This window comes from Geotrypetes seraphini, chromosome 3, assembly GCF_902459505.1.
Source record: "Geotrypetes seraphini chromosome 3, aGeoSer1.1, whole genome shotgun sequence".
Taxonomy (NCBI): Eukaryota; Metazoa; Chordata; class Amphibia; order Gymnophiona; family Dermophiidae; genus Geotrypetes; species Geotrypetes seraphini.
This window is the reverse complement of record NC_047086.1, coordinates 277,364,484-277,377,303: the sequence shown is the minus strand read 5'-3', so window position 1 is coordinate 277,377,303 and position 12,820 is coordinate 277,364,484. Positions and strand designations below refer to the sequence as shown.

The 12,820-nt window shown below is 38.6% G+C and overlaps 1 protein-coding gene and 1 pseudogene across 3 annotated transcripts in view; one reads left to right on the top strand and one right to left on the bottom strand.

Moving 5' to 3' along the window:
• TTC27 (tetratricopeptide repeat domain 27) overlaps nucleotides 1-12,820 on the bottom strand; it is a 677,043-nt gene that overhangs the window by 361,541 nt on the left and 302,682 nt on the right. The window lies entirely within an intron of this gene.
• LOC117356681 lies at nucleotides 2,640-4,554 on the top strand (annotated as a pseudogene).

Below are 12,820 nucleotides of genomic sequence, written 5' to 3'. Positions count from 1 at the left end.
CCCCCATTGTCTTCTATTACTATCTAGCAGGTATTAATCTTCCTACACTATTCCCAGCACATCTTTCCATGATGAAGGACCCTATTACCATCAAATAGATTTCCAAATGGTCCTGAAGTGTCTCCCCACAGGTAAAGCTCCAGGCTTGGATGGCCTTTCAAATTAATTCTATAAAGATTTTTGTAAGAGATTTAGTTCCTCTTCTCACTCTGATTCTTAACTCTATTCATGAAGAGGGAGATTTATCACCTTCTATGATGGAGGCTTGGATTGTGGTTATCCTAAAACCGAAGAAAGATCATTCGGAATACGCTTACCACCCTATCTCTATTCTTAATACAGATGTTAAGATCCTGTTCTCCCAGACTTGATAAATCCAGAACAAGTGGGGTTTATCACTCACCATCTGGGCCTTTGATCATATACGCTGAATGATCAATCTTGTATATCTCTCCCATAACCAGGGATTCCTGTTTTCTTGTATTGGATGTGAAGACATTTGATAGGGTCCATTTGGCCCTTTCTAAATAGCACCTTGCATAAATTTGGATTTGCCCTATTTTCTGTCAGTGGATACAAGCTTTCTATCATTCTCTGGCTGCTTGTGCTAGTGTTAATGGTGGTAATTCTGCTACGTTTCCCCTAACCAGGGGCACCCAACAAGGCTGCCCTCTGTCTTCCCTGTTGTTTGCATTGGCTATGGAGCTCTTTGCAGCGGAGGTCCATACCAATCCAGATATTGCAGGAATTCACGTGAGTGACTGGGAATTCAAGTTGGCTTTGTTTGCTAACAATGTCTTATCCCACCCCTTGATCTCATTTCCAAATCTTATGAAGGAGATTTCTGCTTATGTGAATGTCTCGGGCTTTAAGGTTAACATGGTGAAAACAGTTGGCCTTGCAATAGGGTTGTTGCCCACTCTTACATCTACCTTAACTTCTCATTTTCACATTCGATGGGCTACTAAAAGCATAAAGTACTTAGGGATATGACTGATTGAATGGGTTGAGGATTTATTTTCCACTAACTATCCTGTCTTAGTTGGAGACCTTCGTAAAGATTTGGAACATTGGGATTCTACTGACCTGTCCTGGTTTGGTAAACTAGCTACTCTCAAGATGAATGTGTTGCCCCATTTGCTTTACTTGTTCCAAGTGCTTCCCTTTAAATTATCTCAGGATTTGTTGTCTGCGTTACAAGATCGATTCATTCATTTTGTTTGGCATAAGCGTCCTAGGCTTCATCACACTTTCTTATATGCTGTAAACCTAAAGAAGGTCTTGGTGTGTAAAATGTTTCCTGGTATTACCAGCTGGCACAGACTAGAAAGGCCTTTGAATGGTTTCAAGTGGCTACACATAAATTGTGGTTTCATCTGGAACAGACTTTAGTGGGCACACATAGGTTTAAACATCTTCTGTGGCTTCCTCATACATGTAGACATCTTCTCACAGGTTTGCCTCCTTCTATATACTCTTATCTTCTATTACTGGGACTCATTTTTTCTCCTCCTGAATCTGTTTTATCACGCCAACCCCTTATAGCATCTTATCCTCTTTGGGATGCATAGTGCCATCTTTGCCCATTGGTCCCTGGCTGGTCTATATATGTGAATAAACAAGTATATAAGGCGGTAGTATATATTTTTATAAGGCTAAATACTAAAGAAGCTTCAAACCATATAGCCTCAATTAGAATTAGTATATATTCTTTTATGACCTCAGCAGTACAAACTGTGAGAAAGTTTTCATTCACAGTATAACTTGCACTGAAGTCTTCATCGGTCAGAATTTTCTATCAAATCTTATTTATTTAATTTATTCATTTTTATTTATTTTTCAAAATAAGTTAGAGAAAAAATACTCATCTCTTTATCAGAGCATAGCAGGGGTTCTTCACCGACATAGGCTATGTTTCGCCACATAAAGCCTTATGTGGCGAAACATAGCCTATGTCGGTGAAGAACCCCTGCTATGCTCTGATAAAGAGATGAGTATTTTTTCTCTAACTTATTTTAAAAAATAAATAAAAATGAATAAATTAAATAAATAAGATTTGATAGAAAATTCTGACCGATGAAGACTTCAGTGCAAGTTATACTGTGAATGAAAACTTTCTCACAGTTTGTACTGCTGAGGTCATAAAAGAATATATACTAATTCTAATTGAGGCTATATGGTTTGAAGCTTCTATATATGTGAAACCAGTTCTCTGATGACAAATTTGTTCCCTTTACAACCCTGAAAGAATAATAATATCTTCTGCCCAATGATGTGTATGCTTATACTCAGCTTACACATTTTCTTATTCAGCCTAATATCCATAATATTGTGCAGCATGATTAAGTTTCAAGTTTATTATGTCTTGATATACCGCTTTTCATACCAAAGCGGTTTACATCTTTACAGTGTTAAAAAATTAATTAAAAGTGGAAGGAATGGGCAAACAAACTAATAGTAACTATTAAGACAAAAATTGAAAAAGGGAGAAGGGGGCGTGGCTTGCCTGCAGACAAGATGGTCGGGTGATTCCACAGCTCCTCCTCCATCTGCACCATTAAGCTGTTTTATCTGTGTAAAAGGCAAAATTTTTCCTCTAAAATGGGTAAATTCCTTTCACAAGCATACTTGGTACAAGAATGGCTACTGGAAGGCAATCAAAATTAGAAGCAGTGTTCGCGGCAGAGGGAAATGCTAAGCGGGCCAAGCCTGATCCACTAACCCCCTTTAAAGTGCCTCTGCTAAAGGAAGTGTCTGAGTTTGAACAGCTGATGGCAGAATTTAAATGTCTCAAGGACATGCTTACTGAAAATACCATTGAGCTAAAACTTGTAAAAGAGGAGGTTCATACCTTGTCAAATCAATTAAAAGTATGTGAAAAGAAGACAGATCTTTTGGAACATCGGGTTACAGAGCTGGAAAGCCATTTGAACAAAGTTCAAACTGAACACAAAGATTTAACTCGTATTTCAAGGGAGCTGGAAGATGCAAACAATAGGAGCTGTAGAATCAATATCAGGATTGGAGAGCTCCCAGAGAGGGTAGAGGAAACAAACTATCTCTTTTCTGGAAGATTATTTGCCATAACTATTCTCTCTCAATTTAAAATATCCTTTAGAGATAGAGAGGGCTCACAGTTTTCCATCAAGAGCCTCCAATGGAAAAAACGGTCCAAGACCTATGATTTGTAAAATACTTATATTTCAGCAGGCTCTAGATATTTTAAACAAAGCCAGGCAGTCAAAATCATTGAAATGACAGGAACATAAATTCCATATAGTACCTGATTTTGCAAAGGCCACTGCAAATCGAAGGAAGCTATTTTTACTTATGAGACCTCAATTGCGGCAGCTGGAAGTCAAATACGGGCTTCTCTATCTGGCAATTATGAAAATCACTTTCAATAACAGAACCACCCACTACAAGGAGCCGGCTAAACTCGAGGAATTTATCAGCCAGCACCTGGATCCGATGTCTTAGAGTGCTCAGTGAAGGATCGTTTATTCAATAACTATATGGAAAGGATTATATGATCCTCAAAATGAATGAATTTTGAATTGTTTGTTTTATTTGTTTTATTTTTCTTTGCTACGGAAAGTGCTCCACTGAAAGTTTTACTGTGGTTTTTACTGACCAGTGGAGTAGGTTTCTGTAGGAATAGGGCAGGACTTCGTTGGGCAGTGATTTGACTGGTTTCTGGATAGCTCAGTAAAATACTATAAGCTGTAGTGGGTTATTGGCCTTCTGGGGCCTTGGTCTGTTAAAAATTGAGCTGGGGTGGTTTTTTCTGTTGTTGATTATCAACGGGATGGCAAATCTGCTGTAAGACCGTGAGGAGCACGGGTTGTGGCTAGGCGAGAGCAACCCAAGTCCTCCTTCCACTCTATACGCTATGATTTCAAGCCGGCATCAATCGACAGAGACTGTGAGGGAGAGCTACAGGTTGGTAAAGGGGATGAAGTCAAAATTACTTTGCAACATATTCCAGGCTTAAACACCTCCCATGACAGTATTCAAAAGCAATAAAGACTGTACCAGAAGGATTGTGTACTTATCATTCATGACACTGGCGAGTAAGTGCTGGGAAAACTTAGCAGTAGCATACAAGTAAAGAAAACCAGAGTTGAGGGTAACAGTAAGATCCAGGCTCGCAAAGAGCAATAGTCAGCAAGATCCTCCCAGCGAGATGCTCCACAGCTCAGAGCCCCACCAAAGCCAGCTGTTGGACCAAAAATGTTTCCTATGAAAGATAATTCTTCCCCTGAACCTCAGCTGGATGACATTAAGAGAGAGCTTTGTGCAGAAATGAACATCATTGAGTAAATGAGTAGCAGTGGGGGCAGAGTCGGCGAGCTTCTCAGGGAGCGATGATGACAGCTCAAGCTGTGCGGAGGATGGCATACGTAAATCCTCCTCACAGCAGCACTACATGAACAGAACCTCAGGTTCCCAACAGCTAATGAGCACACTCAGAAATGACCTCCAGCTAGTGAGTATGGCAGTGACAGTGATGACTATAATCTGAGTTTTGTTTACTGTGTTTTACAGATATAGAGCAATATTATATGCATCCTCAGTGAGAAGAGGGTGGGTGAGTTTTTCGAACCACAGCAAGGAATATACTGGGATCTTCTTGGAGACTCGGATTATAACTAACGTTATCATGTTCTCAAGCTGTTGACTAGAATTTCCAGACTGTTTTACCTCGAAAGCACTGTATTTTCTTTATACGCTTTTTCTATTGTTTTTAAAGTTGGCACCATTATTAGTATGAAAGAAAAGAAGAGGAAGGGGGAAAAAAACAGCAAGAAGCTCAAAACTAAAACAACTGAGGAGGACAATAGGGTGCTATCTCCAGTCTTATGCCAAGAGGCAGACTGAAATGCATTCTTTTACTCAGTAAAGACTCAGACCTGACCACCTACACCTAGAAATAAAAGTATATTCTTAGAAATAATTAACTTGACCAAAACCAGATTGCACTGCAATAGTGTTCTGTTATGTGATATAAATGCTATGTTAAGTTTTGTCTTAAAGTTTATTTATGATAAGAGTATCCTATACAGAATATTAACATCTTAAACAGCATAGAAGTACCAGAACTGAGATGTATCCAAAGAAGTTATCTATTACAATAAATATATCTTATAATTTTTTTCCTTAGGAGTTTTGTTTTTTTTAAGGTTTTGGGTCTGGGTTTGTTGTAATTTTTAGAAGATCCACAAAGTATTTCTCGTTATTATAGAGCAATGTATTTTCAGATAATATGTACTGTTCTGAATTAATATATAGAGAAATGATATTTTACTTCCAAATTTTATGGTATGAGGAGAAGATTAAATGGTTCATATTATGAAATATTAATTAATATATAGATGATCAATTTGTGATGTTATGGAAGAATATGTAGAGAAATGATTATTTCCTGTTAAATTAAATTGTATAATGAAATTATTAATGGAAATGAAATTGAATTGTTTATTCCTTGACATATAGAGGATTAATTTTGGGAAAAATTGGGGTGCTTAGGGGAGGCTGGTAGTCACCTGATCTGTAGGTTTGCATACAAGCTGTCGTGTTATATGATGGGATGGGTTTGGGGTGGAGGGGGGAATTTTAAGATTTGGGGCCCAGATTTGTGTGGAAATATTATATATATATTTGTTTAAAGGGAAATTAAGGGTTTATTTATTACGTATTAATCATTTAGAATACCTTTGAAATTATATTCGTTAAACATTAATGGACTTAACCATTCCCATCAAGAGGAAAAAGGTACTCAATTTCTTGAAACAACAGCAGGCAGATATTTATTTACTACAAGCGAGGTGGTCAAATTGAAAGGGGGTGGGTAAAACACTGGTGTTTGCACCAGCAATAGGAAAAAAGGCAGGTGTGGCTATCCTAATTAATAGGAAGTATTCTACTACATTTGGTAATTTTCATGCAGATCCTATGAGTAGATGAGGCCCTGACACTTCTTAATATTTATGCTCCTAATTCAAATCAGGCAGAGTTCTTTAAAAAAAAATTCCAACAAATAATTCTGTCACTGGCTATGCCTAATTTAATTTTGGATTTGGACTTGGAGGATGAGATGTATAGCGTCAGCATCCATGAGATAAACCTGGTTCTTTTTGTTACATAGAATTTTTTTGGACCCCCGTTCAATTGCAAAAGTTGGACAGTTCAAAGTCTAATAGATGCTGGCATTGTCATCTTGAAGTAGGGACACTAGATCATTTGTTGTTTCATTGTCCCTTGATACTCAATTTTTGGAAATCAATATGGGGACAAATTAATATGATACTGGAAACATTGATTCCGTTGTCCTATGATGTGGTCATATGTGGGACATTGTTGAAAGCTAAAAATCTATTAGACAGGTATAAAAGCAGACTTCTTATAATTATGACAGGGGTTACCATGCAAATGGTCACCAGGAATTGGAAAAACTACAGGCTAAATTTTTCCTTTTGGTGGGAAACTTTGTGTCAATGTTATAGATATGACCACGATGGACCACTGGTCTGACCCAGCAGCAGCAATTTCTATGTTCTTATTAAAAAATGAATTCAGAAATATTGGGACATAATAAAATATTTAAAGCAACATGTGGTCCATTAATGAAATTTGTTTAATTATATAAGCCCTTAATTCCTACTTGATTTTCACACATCCGGGGGTGGGGGGAGAGATTTATTTTGTATTATTTGATTGGATGCAAGTGCTGTTTAATATATAACTTGTTTGTACAATTTTTGCACTTTGTACTCAAATTGAAAATCAATAAAGAATTACAAAAAAAAAAGAAAAAGGGAGAAAGGGTAGGGATACAATATTAAATATAAAAGGAAAGCGTACAGGAGAAAACATCAGGGAAGTTGGGTTGTCTGGAATTTTTTATTATCAATCGTAAATCTCGCAAGCGTCTTTGAAGAGTAAAGTTTTAAGATTAAAACATTATTTAAACTAGTTTCTTGCCTTTTTTGAAGATCTTTATGAAGATTCAAAGAGTATGAGAGGCCTTATCATTTGCTTATATAAGTATTTGGCTTTTTGTTCTCCTCTCTCCACAGAGTAAATTGGGAGAAAGAGCTAGGGGGTGGTAATAGGGGATTATGACTAGAAAGAGATAGAGAAGGCATTATTAAAGTCCTCAATAACAGTGATGTTCAAAGAAAATGCAATTAAAGTGATATATTATTGGTATCTTACTCCAACTTAACTAAACCATATACTTTTGACTGTTTCATCTACTTGCTGGCAGGGATGCCCAGACCAGGGCACCATGGCTCATCTCTGATGGACTTATCATAAAGACCAAGCTTACTGGAAATCTGTTCACCACCGTCTTCAAAGCTGGATTGAACATCCCATTAAATGGCATCCTGCAGTTTTTCTTTTTGAGACAAAATCACCTGGACTGACTTGTAAACAATCTTTGCTGATTCAACAGATTTGCCACGTGACTTATTTGAACTTAGCTAAATATTGGAAATGTCCCTACTGTACCTTCCTTTACAGCTTGGTATGTTTGTGAAATGGAACGTCTCATAGCACTCTGTAACAAACATATTCTAAGTGGGAGTTTATCTGGGCTCCATTCTTACTTGCTCATAGCTCTTGATTACTGGTTTGTTTTCCCACATGGCTGTTCAGATTCTCTCTGATATATCTTGTTGTGAAACAACCACAAAGGAGACAGTCAGCTCTGCACAAAAAGAATCCAATTCCAACAGAAGGAGCAGAGTGCACCTGGTCTTCAAAGCCTCTTTATTAATAGCTATTGTTAACTAGGATGGTTTGTTTGTTGTTGTTTTTTTACTATGGATATGTTATAATGGTTACTGCATATGGGCAGACTAAATAGGTCATTTGGCCTTTATCTGCCATCATATTTCTGTGTTACACTTATGTTTGTATAACTGATCATTGCTTGCTGTATTATTCCTGAGTTACAATAAATACTTCTATAAATTTTAAAAAATCATTATTTGTTGATGAAGTCCTTTACATACTGTACTCCACAAGCACTGAAGTAACCCCTTATCAAGTCTCCGAGGGCTAGCAATGATTTTGCTAATGACAACTTCCAACTCCTTATCTCATGTGACATTTACAATTTAAGGCAGTTGACCTCTTTTTCACCTCATTTCCTTTTATTCATTATAATGGTACCACCCAAATATAACAGGATTATTACTTTCACATTAGAGAATGACACGGGGAAAAAATCTGTCCCCGTCACCGCCCCCGGCCCACCATCCTCTGCACCGCCCCGTCACCGCCATTCCATTCACCGCCCCGTCACCGTCACTGCCATCCCTTTCACCGCCCCGTCACCGCCACTGCCATCCCATTCACCGCCCCGTCACCGTCCCCGCAGCATCCATATAAGCCTTAGTACTCTAATATTTAGCGTATTCCATTCTTATAAATCAAAGTTCCTGCTGCTGAACTAGAGAAAGAGATGTTCAGCTGGCAGGGCTTTGTTTATAAATTTTTATTAACACAACTAATATACCACCATAATGTTTCCGACAGAGGACAAGTATGCAATAAATGCATTTTGCTGTTTCAATGCCAGTGCTCAGCAGAACAACAGACAGCAATATGGACATTCACCTTATGTAGTACTTTTTTAATATATAAAAATAGGCAAAATTAGTTGCTGTTTTATCATTATATTTTCTTGCCATTATAGTATTCTTCATTGATCATTTTTCTTTTTAAATTCAAAACAAATTCAACCTATCTTGTGTCCCAGCATGAATTCATGTTTCACTCAATTGGCTGTTTCAAGGGAATTAACCCTCCAACTTCCATTGCAAAAATACCCAATGTTGTTCCTTCTATGAGCAATATTTAAATTATGAGGAACAACATTGGGTATTTTTGCTGAATTGTGTGACACCATTTGGGCTGAACATGAAGATTGAAAATGCCTGATCCATCCTTGGAATCCAGCACAGTGAAGGGGAAGGAAGATCGAGGCATCCCCCTTCACTGCACCGGAGGAGCCCGAGATCGGTGGTTTGCCCCGCCCCCAACAGCCACTTTCAGCACAAGTCTGCCTTTGCAGCCCTTTTAAGGGCTCTGAATTCAAGATCCATCCTTGGAATCCAGCACAGTGAAGGGGAAGGAAGATCGAGGCATCCCCCTTCACTGCACCGGAGGAGCCCGAGATCGGCGGTTTGCCCCGCCCCCAACAGCCACTTTCAGCACAAGTCTGCCTTTGCAGCCCTTTTAAGGGCTCTGAATTCAAGATCCATCCTTGGAATCCAGCACAGTGAAGGGGAAAGAAGATCGAGGCATCCCCCTTCACTGCACCGGAGGAGCCCGAGATCGGCGGTTTGCCCCGCCCCCAACAGCCACTTTCAGCACAAGTCTGCCTTTGCAGCCCTTTTAAGGGCTCTGAATTCAAGATCCATCCTTGGAATCCAGCACAGTGAAGGGGAAGGAAGATCGAGGCATCCCCCTTCACTGCACCGGAGGAGCCCGAGATCGGCGGTTTGCCCCGCCCCCAACAGCCACTTCGGCACAAGTCTACCTTTGCAGCCCTCTTGAGGGCTCTAAATACAGGACCCCTCTTCAAAATCCAGCACAGTGAAGGGGAAGGGAGATCGAGGCGTCCCCCTTCACTGCACCGGAGGAGCCTGAAATCGGTGGTTTGCCCCGCCTCCTAACAGCCACTTCGGCACCGCCCACTGTGAACCGCCGAAGAGGAAGGTGATTTCAAGTCCATGACCTGATCGCCACGAAAAACGCACGGATGGCTTAACGGCTCCTCTTACACACCTGATTTAATATAATCTGTGCTTTTGCAATTTGATTTTCATTACATTTAAATACGTAGCAATTTAAAAGTGTACATCAAATAGAAATGCCGGTAAGACCGGCAAAAACACCTAAACATAAATTATCCTGCTCAGAACTTAAAATGGCGACGTCACCGACTCCATCTATAACCTTGACACAATGGGGAGATTGGGCCCAAGAAATCTCAAAAATGGTCACCGAGGCCCTGGAAGAAAAATTTCTTAAATTACAACTGGCTGTAGACTGTATTAATGATCGTTTTGAATCACACGCTGGACGTATTACAGCAGTGGAGCAAAGGGTATCTGATAATGAAGATGCAACTTTGCAAGATCGTGAAAAAGTAACAGCATTGCAAAATCAAATAGCAACACTGACAACACGTTTGGACGACCAGGAGAATCGTCAACGCCGCAACAATCTACGAGTAGTGGGGCTACCTGATCTCCGTACTGATCAGGATCTATACTATTTTTTTCAACTTTGGCTCCCAAAACAACTTGGCCTAGTGACCCCTGACTCTGGTTTTCCATGCGAGCGGGCACACCGCTTGAGCCAACGTACAGAGAATAACAACCGCCCGAGAGCAGTTATTGCTAGATATATCAACTGGAAAGATAAAGATCTTATCATACAAGCCTTTCGAAAATATGGTCGACTTGAATATGAAGGTCAAAGATTACTTTTGTTCAACGACTACTCCCTACATGTATCCACCCTTCGCAAGACGATGGTGCCACTATGTTCTACACTGCATCATCGAGGAGTGAAGTTTGCACTAGTGTATCCAGCGACTTTACGCATATGGAGAGAAGGGAAATCACACTCATTCACAGACAAAGCAACCGCACAACTATTTATAGACTCTATACCTGAGACAAATACTACCCCAACGGGCTAATATTATCAGCCATATATTTTACTTTGAGGTATCTGTTTGATCAAATCAATTCCAAATTTAATATTTTAATCTGAGCCAATAAGCTCTTATCTTAACATGTTATGTTATGTAATGAAATACAAATTTTATATAACCTGCTAAATTAAGCACACTAATCTTTACATTTATATTACTGATTAGGTGTGGATCTTGTTAGATGTTAGATGCTTCACATGCGTCATTCTTATATGCTCATAGAAGCATCCTTAAAATATTTTAATATGTACATGATAGTTTGGTTTATCTATCTTCTGACCACATATTATGAGGTCATTACTATCTTCTTCTTTCTTATTTTAATGTCTTTTCTACTTTTCTTATTAGACAGGAGTGTCTACCTTATCTCACTAATATATCAGATATCTTCTCTCGACAAAAGTGATATACTGCATATCTCTCCAACGCAAATCATATATTATGGCTGACCTACATGTCTTTTCCTTTAATGTGAATGGCCTGAATCATCCCATTAAAAGAAAAAAGATATCCAATTATGTGTCCAATAAACATCCAGACATAATTTTATTACAAGAAACCCACCTCCCATCTGCTGCCGCCACGAAATTTCAACTAAAGGGATACTCTGCTCATATATACTCCCCTGCGACTTATCAAAAGAAAAATGGTGTTTCAATCTTTCTTAAAGATAAACTCTCTCCCATTATTCATTCAATTAAAACAGACACAGAGGGAAGATGGTGTCTGGTACATGCTGCGTTGCACTCAATAGACTTTGTTCTTCTCAATATTTATGGCCCGGTTAAAGATCACCCGGATTTTTTTAGAGACATTCAACTAGCACTAATTGAATTCAGTTCTTGTTCTCTGATATTGGGTGGAGATTTTAACCAAATCCAAGACTTATATATTGACAGATCTTCTTCCTGTAAACCATCCAAGACCAAGTCTTTCACAGCTCTACAGGCCCTAAAAGATGCTTTCTCCCTTGTAGATCCTTGGCGACTACTTCACCCGAAAGGTAGAGAATATTCACATTTTTCTCCACCGCATAATACATACTCGAGAATTGATTTCTTTCTTATATCCTCCTCTCTCATTCATGACCTTACTAATACTAGTATACATCCAATCTCCCTTACGGACCATGCTGCCATTTCTTTATATATTTCTATTTCGGCTCCACGTAATGAATCTCCTTCTTGGAGACTAAACAACGCCTTACTCTTGGATGAAGAAACTGTTGAAAAAATCAACTCATTTACATTAGAATTCTTCGAAAATAACTCTAAAGATCCTGAAGTTTGTCCTTCCATAATCTGGGAAGCTTATAAAGCAACCCTTAGAGGTGAATTGATAAAAATTGCCTCTTGGAAAAAAAAACAGTCCATGAAAAAAGAAAAAGAATTAGAAAACGCTATTAAAACATTAGAAATACAACATATGTCTAATCACTTACATGACCCAACTATTCTCCATCATATCCAAAAACTTAAATATGAATATAATACTTTAGTTTCATGCACAGCCAGACGAGATATCTTCATTTCCAATTCTGGTCATTATATGGGAGATAATCTTATGGGTCGTCCACTGGCCAGATACCTTAAAATTAAATCCAAAAGATTACATATCACATCTATCCAAAATTCATTAGGACAATTAGTCAAAACCAGATCTTCAATTTCTTCTCAATTTGAAAATTTTTATACTTCATTATATAAGTCTGAAGTTGTGGCTCCTGAATCAGATATAGACTCTTTTCTTTCCTCCTTATCTCACCCGACCATATCGGAGCCTGTTAAATTGGAACTAGATTCTCCGATAACCATAACAGAAATAGAAACTGCTATATCTTCCCTACCGACTGGAAAAGCCCCAGGTCCGGATGGTTTTACTAATGAATTTTATAAACTATTTCGAAACATCTTAGCTCCTCATCTCCTTACATACTATGATTTCCTCCACTCCTCTCCAGATAAACAATTTAATTTCACAGAAGCCACCATCGTTGTAATCCCTAAACCTGACAGAGACGCTACCTTGGTCAAAAACTTCCGTCCCATCTCTCTCCTTAACTTAGATTATAAAATAATGGCA